The sequence below is a fragment of the Bos grunniens genome, chromosome 20 (genome assembly GCF_055505025.1).
Source record: "Bos grunniens cultivar Pamir isolate PY7600 chromosome 20, Bosgru_T2T1.0, whole genome shotgun sequence".
In the NCBI taxonomy this organism is placed as follows: Eukaryota; Metazoa; Chordata; class Mammalia; order Artiodactyla; family Bovidae; genus Bos; species Bos grunniens.
Window position 1 is genome coordinate 72,939,529 of NC_141184.1, and position 17,567 is coordinate 72,957,095.

General features: G+C 44.0%; 1 non-coding gene across 1 annotated transcript; it reads right to left on the bottom strand.

Moving 5' to 3' along the window:
- Positions 1 to 531: 531 nt before the first annotated feature.
- Positions 532 to 638, bottom strand: LOC147350754 (U6 spliceosomal RNA). The gene has a single exon (XR_015149287.1). It is a non-coding gene; the product is annotated as a U6 spliceosomal RNA (small nuclear RNA).
- Positions 639 to 17,567: the final 16,929 nt, after the last annotated feature.

A 17,567-nucleotide genomic window follows, 5' to 3' on the forward strand; every position in this document is an offset into this window, starting at 1 on the left:
ATTTTTAATTACTTAGTTCAATCTGTGAAATTCCTGCGAATTCTATCTGGAAGAAAGAATAAGAAAGAATATGGGGGACTTCCCTGGTGTTCCAGTGGCTAAGACACTAGTCCCAATGTAGGGAGCCTGGGTTTGATCCCTGGTCAGGAAACTAGATTCCACATGCCACAGTGAAGACCTGAAGAAGCCAAATAAATAATGATAAATAAAGAAAATTTAGGAGCAAAACAACAATATATATTTTTAACAAATAGAATATGGGCTTTGCAGTCTGAGAGACCTGGCCTTTTTCTTTTTCATGGTAGCAAGCAAACAGGATTTATTTCAGAGAGAAAGTACAAAACTCTCAGCATAGACACAGAGGAGGTGAAGTGCCCCAGACCGGGGCTTTGCAGTGCAACTTTAGATAAGTTATGTAACCTCTCTGAGCCTCAACTTTTAAAGACATTTCCCTGTTTTATTCATACTTTTTTAACTTTATTTTTTAATTGGAGGAAAATCGCTTTACAATGTTGTGATGGTTTCTGCCATAAAAACATGAAATGCTTCACCAATTTGCATGTCATCCTTGAGCAGGGGCCATGCTAATCTTCTTTGTATCATTCCAATTTAAGTATATGTGCTGCCAAAGTGAGCACTGAGCCTCAATTTCTTCATCTATGAAATGGGAATGATACCTCCCTTGCAGGACTGTTGTGAGGATCACATGCCACGTATATATTAAGTACTCAATACATGTTCATGTTCTCCTCCATTAAACACCATCTTATTTTTTACTTTGCTCACCAAGAGCACACGTTTGGGCCTGAAACAGCCTAGGTTCAATGGCCTGATCCCACAATTTTAGCAACTCGGTGATTTGGGACAAGTTGTTAACAATCTCGGAAGCACTGTTTTCTCATCTGGAAAATGGAGTTAGCACCAACAGTGCCCAGCTCCAGGAAGCGTTCACGATCTAGTCACATCCATCAGAATCACATTAAATCACCATGGAGACAGCAGGGATACTGAGAGAGTGCTGATGTTGAGTGGCTGCTGAGTTGCTGACGAGGGGTCAGCCAGGTGGCCAGGAGGAGGCTCCATCCTTCTCTTTCTTGATTTTACCTTTACTTGCCCCACTTTTCTTTTTTTTTAATATTTTAAATTCTTTTATGGCTATGCTGCCGCTGCTGCTGCTAAGTCGCTTCAGTCATGTCCGACTCTGTGCGACCCCATAGATGGCAGCCCACCAGGTCTCCTCGTCCCTGGGATTCTCCAGGCAAGAACACTGGAGTGGGTTGCCATTTCCTTCTCCAATGCACGAAAGTGAAAATTGAAAGTGAAGTCGCTCAGACGTGTCTGACTCTTTGCGACCCCATGGACTGCAGCCCACCAGGCTCCTCTACCCATGGGATTTTCCAGGCAAGAGTACTGGAGTGGGGTGCCATCGCCTTTCAGTTCAGTTCAGTTCACTTCAGTTCAGTCGCTCAGTTGTGTCCGACTCTTTGCGGCCCCATGAATCAGAGCACGCCAGACCTCCCTGTCCATCACCAACTCCTGGAGTTCACTCAAACTCACATCCATCGAGTCAGTGATGCCATCCAGCCATCTCATTCTGTTGTCCCCTTTTCCTCCTGCCCCTAATCCCTCCCAGCATCAGAGTTTCTCCCAATGAGTCAACTCTTCACATGAGGTGGCCAAAGTACTGGAGTTTCAGCTTTAGCATCATTCCTTCCAAAGAACACCCAGGACTGATCTCCTTTAGAATGGACTGGTTGGATCTCCTTGCAGTCCAAGGGACTCTCAGGAGTCTTCTCCAACAGCACAGTTCAAAAGCATCAATTCTTCAGCGCTCAGCTTTCTTCACAGTCCAACTCTCACATCCATACATGACCACTGGAAAAACCATAGCCTTGACTAGACAGACCTTTGTTGGCAAAGTAATGTCTCTGCTTTTCAATATGCTATCTAGGTTGGTCATAACTTTTCTTCCAAGGAGTAAGCCTCTTTTAATTTCATGGCTGCAGTCACCATCTGCAATGATTCTGGAGCCCCCAAAAATAAAGTCTGACACTGTTTCCATTGTTTCCCCATCTATTTCCCATGAAGTGATGGGACCAGATGCGATGATCTTAGTTTTCTGAATGTTGAGCTTTAAGCCAACTTTTTCACTCTCCTCTTTCTCTTTCATCAAGAGGCTTTTGAGTTCCTCTTCACTTTCTGCCATAAGGGTGGTGTCATCTGCATATCTGAGGTTATTGATATTTCTCCTGACAATCTTGATTCCAGCTTTCCATCGCCTTGTTGGGTCTCAATTGCAGCATGTGGGATCTTACATTGTGGGGTGTGGGCTTCTCTCTACATGTGGCTCCTGGGCTCAGTAGTTGTGACTTGCAAACTTAATTGCCCTGTGGCTTGTGGCATCTTAGTTCCCCCACCAGGGATCAAACCCTCATCGCCTGCATTGGAAGGCAGATTTTTAACCACTGGACCACCAGGGAAAGCCCCTCCCCACTTTTCTTTGTCTTTCTCCTTTATCTTCTCTCTCAGTTTCTGCTGTGTGAAAAATGGTTGCATCCAGAGTGGTATGATATGTAACCCATATATTTTCTTTCCCTGCATGGCCTCCATAAATCTTATGTCTGTGTATGACTCCTTCTCAGTGCTGGGTTTTTGATTCCACGTCCCCAGGTAGAATACTGTGTGTTGAACTCTGTGCCATGGATTTGGTGCTGTGCGCCCTCCTTTGCCTCTGATACCTCCAAGATGAAAAGACCTAATTGCTAAGAATCCTGGGGGCAAAATTAATTCTCAGGAAGGACCACGACTTAGCATCTTTGCATTTCTCTTTTACCTCTGAAAGAGCATAGTCTGCTTGTTCTGTCTTGTGGCCTCTTGTTTGATCATGCTATGCATAATAAATTAATGTGGCATTTCCAACAGGAGTAATTCTACTTACTTCTTTCCCTGAATATTTAGACTGTGGCCAAATGGCTTCTTGTTTTTACTTAAGAGTTAAACAAAAGGGACTTCCCTGGTGGTGCTGTGGTTAAGACTGTGCCTTCCAATGCAGGGGCTGCAGGTTCAACCCCTGATGGGGGGACCACGATCCCACATGCCTCACTGCTCAAAAACCAAAACGAAAAACAGAAGCAATATTGTAACAAATTCAATAAACAACTTTAAAAATGGTCCACATCAAAAAAATTCTTAAAAAATATACACATGTGCATATGTAGTCTATATGTATGTGCATGAGTATAACCCTTTGTACTAAATAGTTTGGCTTTTTACAGAAAACTACATTAGAAGCCAATTTTTTTAGACATGGATGCTTTGAAATGTAAATTCATAGTCCCTACTAAAAAAGAACCATAGGAATTCTATGTTCTTTGCACATTTGGCGGCACAACCCGACATTATACCACCTATTTGGGAGGCTGAATGGTATATTTTATATATATATATATATATATATATATATATATATATATATATATAATCTTGGACTTAAATTCCAAAACCCTGGCTAGAATTTTCTGCTTAGCCTTCCCCCCACAACTGATGGTTTTACCCCAGAGCTAAAGACAAATGAAGAACAAAAACAGGCCTGTTGCTGTGTTGATTATTTCTTGCTCACCTCTATTTCTCTATTAAAAAAAAAATTTAAGGTATATATTTTTTAATGTGGACCAATCTTTTTCAATGGCCACATCATACAGCATGCAGGATCTTTAGTTGGGGCGTGCAAACTCTTAGTTGTGGCATGCAGGATCTAGTTCCCTGACCAGGGATGGAACCCCAGCCCCTTTGCATTGGGAGCTCGGAGTCTTAGCCACTGGACCACCAAGGGAGTCCTAGACCCATTGTTTCTTGACTGCTTTCCCTTCGTGCCTGCAGTCCTTTCTCCCCTTAAGATCATTAATTACTGAGACCTGTTTAAGGGCAAGCATTGTGGCCAGGTTTAGATCACAAAATCTCTTGGACCAAAATGAGGTCAAGCTTGATTATCTTTCTCCAGGGACCCCCTCCCCTATCTGCTTACAACACCCAATGTTGACATAAAGGAAATTTCCAGTTATTTCAACCAGATCATCAGGTGCTCTGGACCAAATTCAAGACTGTTAGATTTGTACTCTGTATATTTCCTCAGGCTTCCCAGGTGGCTCAAGTGGTAAAAAATCCACCTACCAATGCAGGAGATACAGGTTTGATCCCTGGGTCAGGAAGATCCCCTGGAGGAGGAAATGACAACCCACTCCAGTATTCTTGTCTGGAAAGTTCCATGGACAGAGGAGCCTGGCAGGCTACAACCCACGGGGTTGCAAAGAGTCAGACACAGCTTAGCCACTGGACACACACACACACACACGCATGTAATTCCCCATTTTTGTCTTTCCTCTTGTCATCATGGGCATTAAAGTCTTAAAATGAGGATCTGGAAGCTTTTTTTCAGGGACAACCAGGAATGGTGGTGGCTGACTAGCCCACTCAAGATGGCTGTTCCCTTGCTCTCTGTCTGTCCCTTGCCCGACCAGTGCCTGCTTCATTTACACTTACTCTGGCCTTCCTACATACTTGCCTTGGGCGCCAGCTAGTGATTGTTCTTATCAAAGGGACGGTGAGGTGTGTGCCTTTCTGTTGGTTTCCCTGGTAATCGATGAGCCCATCTGACATCAACTCCCCTGTAACTGGCAATCTCCCCCTCCACCAGGAGCAAAGACTGCTGCCACGTCCTGAAGGTGTATGCTGCACAGGGTGGGAGGTCGCTCCAGGACTTTGCTTCAGACACAGAAGCTCCCCATCTGTCAAACCACTGAAGTCTCTGTTGCCTGATCCATGTGTGCAGGCTAAGGCACTTCAGTCAGGCCTGACTCTTTGCAACTTTATGGGTTGTAGCCCGGCAGGTCCCTCTGTTCATGGGATTCTCTGGTCAAGAATACTGGAGTGGGTTTGCCATTCCCTTCTCCAGGGGATCTTCCTGGTGCAGGGATCGAACCCCCATCTCCTGTGTCTCCTGCATTGCTAGTGGATTCTTCACCGCTGAGCCACCGGGGAAGCCCTCTGTTGCTCAATCCAGGCTTTCGTCAGTCTTGAAGCTGGGCAAATATAGGCTTTGTAGGCCTGTGAGGTGCAGTCCAACAGGTGGGCATAAAGAGACCAGTTTCCAGAGCCCCTCAGGAAGGGGTGAGAAACTTGATAGCTTGGGGTGGTGGTGACAATTACCAAGAGGAGAGGTGGTGGGGTGGGGGAGTCCCTGGGACCTGCCAGGGTGGAATAGGAGAGTTTGAGAGGAGCCTGCCTGAGCCTGTGGATCTCCCCCTGGGGGGACTTAGAAGAAAGGGTTCCTCAAATACACTGATAAATATCCTCTACACTGTAATAGGATTCCATTTGAAACAGTTACAGCCGAGGTGTTATGAGCCCATTCTTGTGTCACAGAAAGCTAGGCTGTTCCTCCATTTGGAAGGTATTATTTTATTTTCCTTGTTCCTAAAATAGCACAAAGGAAGGCTTCTGTTTGTTCTTGTACCTTGTGCTAATCCTAGAGCAACATGAATATGCTACTGTACACGGATCTTGAAACAACAGTGAAAACTTCCAACACGGGAAGACAATTAATTCCCACTCCTTCCCCCTTTCCTCTTGGATTCCAATGACTGGCTGTGTTTAACCCTAGTTTTGCCTACTCTTTCCCAGAAAAGTCACAGCTAGCATGCATGGATCTACTAGCAGGAGCATAGATTCAGTAGGATGTGGGATTCCAGCTTGATTCTCCAGGGGCTGACATCTCATCAGAGAACTAGTCCTGAAGAGCATATGTTCAGTGCTGAGTTTGGGGGTCTGTATGATAATGGCTTCAGGAATGCAGCTGAGACAAAAATCCCTGAGGGTTGAAACACTCAAGCTTCTTGGAGAAGGTGGGCCTCCAAGGATAGATGTAGAGAAGGAGTAAAGAGAGCAGGTGAGAAAGTCAGAAAGAGCAAAACAAATATTGTATATTAATGCATGTATGATATGCATTATGGCAGGCTACAGTCTATGGGGTCTATATGACCAAAGTCACAACCAAAGTGACTCAGCATGCATGCACCACACATATATACAGAATCTAGGAAAACAGTACTGATGAACCTATTTACAGAGAAGAAATGGAGATGCAGATGTAGGGAATGGACTTGTGGACACGGCGGGGGAAGGAGAGGCTAGGACAAATTGAGAAGGTAGCATTGATGTATATACACTCACTCACTCTCAAAGTCACTCAGATGTGTCTGACTCTTTGAGAACCCATGGACTGCAGCCCGCCAGGCTCCTCTGTCCATGGGATTTCCCAGGCAAAAATACTGGAGTGGGTTGCCATTCCCATCTCCAGGAGATCTTCCTAATCCAGGGATCAAACCTGAGTCTCCTTCATTGCAGGCAGATTCTTTACCATTTGAACCACCAAGGAAGCCCCATGTATGCTCATAACTTGTGGGAGGCTGCTATATAGCACAGGGAGCCCAACCTGGAGTCTGTGATGACCTAAAGAGGTGGAATGCAGGCCGAGGGAGGCTCAAGAGGGTAAGGGGATATATACATATATATCATTATGACTGATTAATACTGATGTATGGCAGAGAGCACCACACCATTGTAAGGCAATTACCCTCCAATTTAAAGATATATATAAAGAGAGAGAGGCAGGTGGAGGGTGCAGGTGAGAGCAGCCTGTGTGGGGCATCTCTGTGGAAGGAGAGGGACCCAGTTCACTGGAGACAGCAGTCATGGCTGAAGCAATTTCAGATTCAGTGAAAGCCTAAAGTAGGACTTTCCCTAGATTAATGGAAACCCTGTGTGTTGCAAACATATCCATCAGAGCATTAGAGGGAGGTAATGGATGACCTGACTCCTGGGGCCTGCCAGCTGAATATGGAGTCAGGAGGGGGACAATGTTTGGAGAGGCTCAGCCTCTGTACATCTGCTTGCTCTCCTGTGTTGCTCTGCCCAGTCAGGGCTGAGATAAGAGTGCATGTGCCCCTTCCTGGTCCCCATAAACTCAGCTCGTATTAGGTCTTTCTCTCACTCTCTCCCTTCCTCTGCATTTTCTGCTCACAGCCAGATGTTGAGAAGTCCTTCCTCACTGTGAGTTTTGGATGGAATGTCCACGTGTGACATCAGTCTTTAGTGCACATGCCCAGATTAGCAGGGAGGGTAAACGATGGGAACTCTATCAATACCCACCTGGTCTGAGGATCACGAGTCTCCGGGCCCAGGTCTAACACTTTTTAGCTCCTTGAATGCTGGCATTTCAACTACCTGCTCTTCAGTTTCATTTATTTGTAAAATGGAGACATTAATACCTCCCTATCTACCTCACACAATTTCCTTGAGGCTCAAATGAAATATGGTTGTGAAAGTGCTTTGGAGACAAAGAAATGTATTTATTAGGAGTAACTCAATACTTGAGGGGTGAATGAGGCGGAAGGTGGTAAAACTGGGACATCTCAATAAATCCCATCCCATCCTATGATTTTATAAAATTGTTTTACACTACTTTGTCGTTGGTCAGTAACTAGGTTCTGTCCGCCTTTGGCCAACCAGCCTCTCTGTCCATGGATTTCTCCGGGCAAGAATACTGGAGTGCAATGCCATTCCTTTCTCCCAGGGATTTTCCCAACCCAGGAATTAAACCCACATCTCCTGCTTGGCAGGTGGATCCTTTACCACTGAGCCACTAGGGAAGCCCTTTATATTCCTTCAATAAGTTGAATTAAATAGCTTTTTCTGCTGTTCTAACAACTCACTGTAGCGGTATCTTTTTTTCCTCCCTAGATCTCCTTAAATGCAGAACCCAGGGCCTCCCTACATGTTCCAGCTCACCAGCCACTGGGTCTCCCAGCCACTGAAGCAGCAGCAAAAACTCTCACACAGCATCTCCAAAAGCTCTCTGGACTTCAGTCATCACCCCAGGCCTTCCAGCAGCAGCTGATGTAAAAAATGTGAAAAGATTTTTCCTAAAACGACAAGATGCTCCACACAGAGACTTGGATGTCACTTGGCTCCTCGCTTAGAAACAGCTTAGGAACCTTACTGTGAAAGTAAGTCCTGCAGTATTTCAGGAACAGGTATTCACAACACAAACGTTGACATATTTATAAACTTAGGAATGTGATGATAGATACCGTGGAGTGGATAAAGGGACATATGATAAGTGTCCTTGGTGAGGTTGGCTGTGTGAGACCAGGTCCGAGAAGGATATAACCAGCACATCCCCAGGGCTCCACAAGTGGTTTAGTGATGGGACGATTGACCATGGTGTCATAGTTTGCTGGGGCTGCTGTAGCAAAACCTTAGTCCGTTTAGGCTGCTGTAACAAAAGTACCATTGATAAGTGGGCTTCCCTGATGTCTCAGAGGTAAAGAAACAGCATGCAATGCAGGAGACTTGGGTTTGATCCCTGGGTTAGGAAGATGCCCTGGAGAAGGAAATGGAAACCCACTCCAGTATTCTTGCCTGGGAAATCCCATGGACAGAGGAGCCTGGTGGGCTACAGCCCACAGGTTCACAAAGAGTTGGACACGACTGAGTGACTAAGCTACCACCACAATTGATGAGTGGCTTAAAAACAACAGACATTTATTTTCTGGAGGCTGGGAAGTCCAAGATTAAGATGTGGGCAGGGTTGGTTTCTTTTGAGGCCCCTCTCTCTGGCTTGCAGACGGCTGCCTTGCCCACAGACTGTCTTCCTTCTCTGCTTGTCGATGTCCTAATCTTCTCTTACTGTGTATATGCTAAGTTGCTCAGTCATGTCCGACTCTTTGGCACCCCATGGACTGTAGCCCGCCAGGCTCCTCTGTCCATGGGATTCTCCAGGCAAGAATACTTGAGTGGGTTCCTATGCCCTCCTCCAAGGTGATCTTCCAGACCCAGGGATCGAACCCACATCTCTTATATCTCCTGCATTGGCAAGCGGGTTCTTTACCACTAGTGCCACCTGGGCCTCATTATATGGACACAAGTCAGATTGGATTAGGGTCCACCTGTATGACTTTGTTTAACTTTAATTACCTTTTTGGAGACACTCTCCTAAGACAGTCACTTAGGGGGTTAGAACTTCAACATAGGTCTTGGGGGGGTTAGAACTTCAACATAGGAATTGGGGGCAGGGGTTACAACTTAACCCTTAACTCACACTGTGGGCAAGGTAAAAAGAATCAAGATGAATGGAGAAGCCACTGGGAACTATTAACAGCAGAAGCTTCCATCATCCTTGGGCCTGGAGAAACAAAAGAGAAAGGGTGTGCTATTCCTAGAACCCATCCAGAGCTGTGGTCATAGGAGAGGGGCCACCCGGCATGGGTGCTATATGACAGAGGAAGGCACCCATGGTGGAGACCAGGCTCTGGCAAGGAGGGAGGGAGGGAGAAGACCCACCCCTCTCTCTCCCCGCCCTTCACACTCCTCTCTTCACACTCTAATAGTGCTTCCCTTTGGTCAAGAGCCTAGAAAGAGGCGCTGAGAACAGCGAGGCCTGGGGGCTGCAGCTTGTAGATGTCAGGATTTGAGGCAGGGAACAGGATGACAAGTGTGGCCAGGGGTGGGAGGGGAGTGGTAGGATTTGAGTGGGACGATGAAGAATCACCAGCTCAGTGGAGAAAACAAAGACATTTCCAAAGGAGGAATTAATTATGCATACTCAGTAACACAAATGGGCTTTAAAGTATCATTGGAAAACAGAAAATGCTACTTAGCTGCAAAAAATATTAGTCATACATTTGAAACTGAACCACGTATTCATGTAACCATTTCCAGTCCCAGAAGTTACTATTCTAAGATACTTGTTTGCAGAAGTAAAGCAGAATGATAGAAAAATAGGTTTGTCAATCTTGACATGTTGAACACTTATGTTCTTAAAATGGGATGGGAAGTATTATTGGAAGGGTTTTGGAATAGAAAGCAGCTCTCTGACTCAGGAGGGTACCTGTGTGACCACACCCATCAATCGTCACAGCATGGTTATATGAACTCGGTATGAGCCCTGTGTTATCGCGCTGGGTGTGCCATAACAAAATACCATAGGCTGGTGGCTTTGACTACAGAAATTTGTTTTCTCACCACTCTGGAGGCTGGAAGCCTGAGACCCAATGTTGACAGGGTGGATGTCTGCTGAGAGCTCCCTTTGGGAGCTCCTTTTCAGTGTGTGCTCACACGGTCTTTCCTAGGTGACTCTGCAGGGGGAAAAAGTGAGGGGGATGGAGGGAGGGGGAGAAAGAGCGATCTCTTGGTGTCCCCCTTTTTTTTTTTTTTGCTGCTGCTGCTGCTAAGTCGCTTCAGTTGTGTCCGACTCTGGGCGACCCCATAGACGGTAGCCCACCAGGCTCCCCCGTCCCTGAGATTCTCCAGGTAAAAACACTGGGTGGGTTGCCATTTCCTTCTCCACTTCTTTTTTTTTACCTAAGTTCAAATCATCCTGACTTTATGATCACAGAAATACTATAAATATCCACAGTTGGTGAACACTGTTATAACAAATACAGATAGAAGGATGAATAGAGAGCTACATAGATAGAGTGACTGTAACAGGAATAGGCTCAATCTGCACATGCTGTTTTTAAAGTATAGTGTTGAATTTAGGGTTACTTCAATTTTTAAAAAAATTTATTTAATCACACCAGGGCTTAGTTGCGGCATGTACAGTCTAGTTTGCTGACCAGGGATCAAACCCAGGCCCCCTGCATTGGGACACAGGCTTGATCCCTGACTCAGGAAGATCCCCTGGAGGAGGAAATGGCAACCCACTCCAGTATCCTTGTCTGGAAAATCCCATGGACAGAGGAGCCTGGCAGGCTACAGTCCATGTGGTCGCAGAGAGTTGGAGACGACTGAGCGACTTAGCACACACTCATGCATTTCCCTAAAGGATCCACGTCCAAATACAGCCGCTCTGGGGGTTAAGACTTCAACATATGAGTTTTGGAGGGGACCCAAACATTCAGTCCATAACATCCCATGTAGTCATATGAAATAGATGACACTTGATATGTTGATACTGATAGTCATTAAATCAATAAAACTTCATTGCACACCTACTGTGCACCAGAATCTCTGCTAGGCTCTGAGATTATAGGTAGAAGGGAAAAAAAAACTGCCTCAGTCTTTAATGAGTTTATAACTTGAAGAGAGACAGAGAAGCTGTTAGAACACAGTGGTCACTGCCAGGAGAGCCTGAGCATTTGTGCTAAGTCACTTGGTCATGTTCAGCTCTTTGAGACCCCTTGGACTGTAGCCCGCCAGGCTCCTCTATCAATGGGATTCTCCAGGCAAGAATACTGGAGTCGGTTGCCATTTCCTTCTCCAGACCCAGGGATCGAACCCATGTCTCTTGGGTCTCCTGAACTGGCAGCGGGGTCTTTTCCACTAGCACCCCTGGTGACTCAGATGGTAAAGATTTCACCTGCAATGCGGGAGACCTGGGTTCTATCCCCAGGTCAGGAACATCTCCTGGAGGAGGGCATAGGTACCAGTATTCTCGCCTGGGATTTCCATGGACAGAGGAGCCTGGCGGGCTGCAGTCCATGGGGTTGCAAAAGAGTCAGGACATGACTGAGCGACTAACACTTTCACTTTCTGTTCAGTGCCTCCTGGGAAGCCCCAGAGCGCCTAGATAGGATGAATAAACCACTCCCTGGGGGCAGCAGAAGTGATGTGCAAGCAGAAACGGAGGATGAGGAGTATTGGAGAGTAAACACGGGATGGGACCGACAAGGGGGAGCATTCAGGATTGAGGAAGATGATACACAGAACTAGGGTGACCAGGATCCTGGTTTGCCCAGAGCTGTCCTGGTTTTAGCACTAAAAATCCCACATCTGGGAAAGCTCAGGGTTGCTGAGCCTTATATGCTGCTGCTGCTGCTAAGTCGCTTCATTCGTGTCCAACTCTATGTGACCCCATAGAAGGCAGCCCACTCAAATGAACTTGAAATGAAAAAGGAGACGTTTCAACAGACAACACAGAAAGAGAAAGGATCATAAGAGACAACTAGAAACAACTGCATGACAATAAAATGGATAACCTGGAACAAAAGGACAAATTCTTAGAAAAGTACAATCTTCTAAGGCTGAACCAGGAAGAAATAGAAAATATGAATAAGTCAAGCACCAACACCAGTCACAAGCTCTAACTATGAACAGATCAATCACAAGCACTACTAACTGGGATCAAAAGTCTCCAACAAAGAAATGCCCGGGACTTCACAGATGAATGCTTTCAAATGGTAGAGATGTGATAATACCTATGCTGGTCAAACTGTTCCAGAAAAATGTGGAGGGAGGAGCATTCCCAACTCATTCTGCGAGGCCACCATCACCATGAACCAAAAGGAAACAGAAATGCCACACAGAAAAGAAAATTACAGGCTAACATCACTGATGAACATCAATGCAAAAATCCTGGGGAAAAATTGTAGCAAAAACCAAACAAAAACACATGAAAAGGATCATACACCAAGTTGAAGTGGGGTTTATCCCAGGGATTCAAAGATTCTTCGCTATCTGCAAATCAATCAATGTGATACACTATATTAACAAACTGAAAGATAAAAAGCATATGATAATCTTGATCAATGCAGAGAAAGGTTTTGACAAAACTAAATACCAGTTTAAAAAGCACTCCATAAATGGGCATGGAAGATACCTACCTTAACATAAGAAAGGTCATATAGGAAAATCTCTCAGCAAACATTATTTTCAATGGTGTCAAAATGTAAGCATTTCCTCTAAGATCAGCATCAAGATCATGGGGCCCACTCTATTCCTATTAATCAATATAGTTTTTTTTAAAGTCATAGACATAGCAATCAGAGAAGAAAACGAGAAAGAACACATATTGGAAAAGAAGAAGTCCATCTGTCATTGATTGCAGATGACCTGTTTCTATTCATAGAAGACCCTATAGATAGAACCAGAAAATTACTAGAGCTAATCAATGAATTTAGTAAAGCCCAGGATACAAAATTAATACACAGAAATCCTTTGCAGACTTACAGCACAACAAGAAAAATCAGAAAGAGAAACTAAGAAAAAAGTGCCATTCCCCACTGCAACAAGAAGAACAGCATAGCTAGGAATGCTGCTGCTGCTGAGTCACGTCAGTCACGTCCGACTCTGTGCGACCCCATAGATGGGAGCCCACCAGGCTCCCCCATCCCCGGGATTCTCCAGGCAAGAACACTGGAGTGGGTTGCTATTTCCTTCTCCAATGCATGAAAGTGAAATGTGAAAGTGAAGTCGCTCAGTCGTGTCCGACTCTTTGGGACCTCATGGACTGTAGCCTATCAGGCTCCTTGTACATGGGATTTTCCAGGCAAGAGTACTGGAGTGGGTTTCCATTTTTCTTCTCCAATAGCTAGGAATAAAGTTATCTAAACAGACAAAACACATGTATGCAGAAAGACAGGCTGTATGATGAAAGATAGCCAAGTTGAAATAAACAGATAGAAAGATATGCCTTGTTCTTGACTTGAAAGAAATCAATGTTGTGAAAATGTCTATACTACCCAAAGCAATCTGAAGATTCAATTCCTCCCTATCAAACAACCAATGACATTTTTAAAAAGAACTAGGACTAATAATTTTACAATTTATATGGGGGGAAAAAAGACCCAGAAGGGCCAAAGCAATCTTGGAAAGAAAGGTGGAACTGGACGAATCAACCTTCTGACTTCAGACTATACTACCAAGACACTATGGTACAGACACAAAAGCAGAAACAGAGAGCAAAGGAACAAGACACAAAGCTGAGAGATGAACCCACACTCCTATAGGCATCTTTTCTTTGACAAGGGAGGCAAGAAGCTACAATGGAGAAAGGACAGAAAAGAGAGCCTCTTCAGTAAGTGGTGCTGGGAAACTGGACAACTACATGTAAACGAATGAAATTAGAACACTTCTTCATACTATACACAAAAATAATTCACAATGGATTAAAGACCAAAAGTAAGGCCAGAAACTATAAAATTCTTAGAGGAAAACACAGGCAGAACACTCTTTGCCATTTATCACAGCAAGACCTCCGAGAATGACTGAAATAAAAATAAAAATAAATGGCATCTAGAGAAACTTCAAAGTATATAAGCAGCAAAGAAAACTATAAACAAGATGAAAAGACAACCCTCAGAATAGGAGAAAGCAATTGTAAATGAAGCAATTGACAAAGGATTATCTACAAAGTACACAAGTAGATCATCGAGCCTAATATCAGATAAAAAGCAACCAACTGAAAAGTGACCAGAAGACATGAACAAATTTATCCAAAGACGACATTAAGAAGGCCACCAAACACATGCAAAGATGCTCCACATCACTCATTATTAATGAAATGCTAATCAAAACTACGTGAGGTATCACCTCACACCAGTCAGAATGGCCATCATCAACAATTCTACAAATAATAAATGCTGGACAGGACATGGAAGAAAGGGAACCCTCTTGCACTGTTGGTAGACATGTAAATGGATACAGCCACTATGGAGAAGGAATGTAGGTTTCTTTAAAAAGTAGGAATAAAGCTACCATATGATGCAACAATCCCCTACTGGCCATATACCCGGAGAAAACCATACCTCTAAAAAGACACATATACCCCAATGTCCACTGCAGCACTATTTAAAATAGCCAGGGCATGGAAGCAACCTAATGTCTATCAAGAGAACAATGTATAAAGAAGTCGTGGAACATATACACAATGGAATATTACTCAACCACGAAAAGGAACAATACGAGTCAGTTTAACTGAGGTAGATGAACCTAGAAACTGTGATACAGAGTGAAGTAAGTCAGAAAGAGAAAAATAAATATAGTAAATGAACGCATACACATGGAATCTTGTAAAATGGTACTGGTGAATATTTGAAGAGCAGAAACAGATACACAGATGTAGAGGAAGGACTTGTGAACTCAGCTGGAGAAGGAGAGGGTGGGATGAATTGAGAGAGTAGCACTGAAACATCACCTACTACCATATGTAAAATAGCTAGCTAGTGGGAAGTTGCTATATAACATGGGGAGCCCAGCACTGTCCTCTGTGATGACCTAGAGGGTGGGATGGCGGGAAGTGGGAGGCAGGCTCACCAAAGAGTGGATAATATACTTATGGCCTATTCATGTTGTTGTATGAGGAAAACAAACCAAACAATGTAAAGCAGTTATCCTTCAATTAAAAATTAATAAATACAATCTAAAAACTATCATTCAACACATTTGTACTGTCATCTAAAGCTATATGGGATCATCTTCTATTCCTAGCTATTTTTCCACTATAAGTGCTTATAAATGTCATTAAAGGTTTTGAAAATATGATTTTAAAATATGATTTTAATAGCTACACAGTATTGCTTAATATCTCACACATACATAATAACATTTCAGTCTCAACATAGAAACATAATACCAAAAAAGGTTTGCATTTTAAACTAAAGCTTGCATTTTAATTCAGTTCAGTGAGAATTCCTCTGAAGATCTAAAATTCTTATGAAAAGTACATTATGTCGAGTCCTTCTTGCTTTCATCTGTTATGCCATATTCTCATTTACTTCTAAGGACTCTTGGACTTTTGACATTTTTGCCTTAGGCTGTAATTTTTGACTGAGATAAAATCTTAAATTTAGATATTAAGAATGTCAAGAAGCACTCTTGTAAGTGTGAGTCACTCAGTCATGTCCAGTTATTCGTGACCCATGGACTGTAGCCCACCAGGTCCTCTGTCCACAGAATTTTCCAGGCAAGAATATTGGAGTGTGTAGCCATTCCTTTCTCAAGGGGCTCTTCCTGACCCAGGGGTCAAACCCTGGTCTCCCGCATTGCAGGCAGATTCTTTACCATATGAACCACCAGAGAACCCTAACCCTGGTGTACACGGATGTAAAAATCCTCAAAAGAATATTAGCAAACCAAATTGAAGACACATTAAAAAGAATCATACACTATGATCAAATGGAATTTATTCTGTGCCTGCAAGCATGATTTATTATTTGCACATCAATCACTGTGATACACAATATGAGCAAAATTAAGAATGAAATCATGTGATCATCTCAATAATTGCAGAAAAAGCTTTCAACAAAGTGTAACATCAATTTTGGTACAATCTCTCAATACAGTGGTTAAACATGGAACATCCTAAAGGGTATATAAGACAAGCCCACAGCTAACATCCAAGTCAGTGGTAAAGAGGTGAAAGATTTTCCTAAAAGATCAGGAATAGTACAAGGATGCCCACTCTCCCCAATCTTGTTCAACATAGTAGTGGAAGTGTCCTACCCAGAATAACTAGGCAAGAAAAGGAAATAAAAGCATTCCCATTGGAACAAATGAAGTTACACTGCCATTATTCGATTATGACAGGATTTATATGAAACCATAAAAACTCCACCAAGTAACAAGTATTAAAACTAATAAACTCAGCAATGTAGCAGGAAAATGAGCCATCAGAGAGAGAACAGAACAGTACCATATACAAATGCATCAAACAACAACAACAACAACAACAACCATGAAATAAAATTTACCGATGAGCAGAAACACCTGTACAGTCACAGGCTCCAAGACATAGAGTCTGGATTCAAATCCCACCTTACACTGACCTGCAGAGTGACCCAGGGCAAATCACACAATGATCTGAGGCTCAACATATTCAACTGTAAAATGGACACAAACCCAGTATCTCCTCCCAGGGCTGTGAAACTCCAAGGAAATGCTTATTTAGGCCCGGGCATTGGAGTGTCTCCTGGAGCCTCTCCCTGTATGAAACTCTTCTAGAACTGGGCTCTCCTGATCCTGTGGGTGAGGGTCAAGTGTAGAGCCTGGGAGCCAAATGGGACTAGACAATGACAAGGACAAAAAAAATACTAGTTCTGTGTCAGGGAGGGAAGCCACCTCCTTTCCAGATCTCAGAGTGGGGCCTGCACCGAAGGCCCGGGGGATGCACAATCAGATGTGAACCCCGACCCCACCCCACCCCCAGCAGGGATGGAGCCTTCCTGGCAAGAACCTTCTCTCTGGTCCGGGCTCCAGTGTGATGTGGGGCTGCTCCCTGAGTTCTCCAGGTCTCCACCAGGCAAAGAGCTCTTGGGACTTGGAGGTCTATTAAACCACAGGTGCCTGAGAGTCAGAATGACACAAGGACTAACAACATTGAAAATTAGCTATATTTAAAAAAATGACAGAAGTACAGACAGGTCAGGGGATGAGAAGCAGGAGGATTGACTACCTCTCAAGCCTTTAGCAGAAATATCTCCACAGCAGCTCAGCAGAGCCCACAGGAGGAAAATATAATGGAAAAGCAGGCTATGGGTATATCTCTACACTGCTGGACCCAGGGACCCATGTCCCAATCCACCAACATCCTTTTGCATATCCAGACAGCAAGAGGGAGAAACACAGACCTTGCCTTAGGAAGTCTCAGCCAGACTTAATATTGAGGTTGCTGAGCATGGTTACGTGGTCACTAGGGTCACTCAGTCCCTCCTCTGTGCTCACATCCTCTGTCCTCACAGAAACATACATGGTTCACTACAGAGAACCCTCTGAGGGTACTTGTGTATACT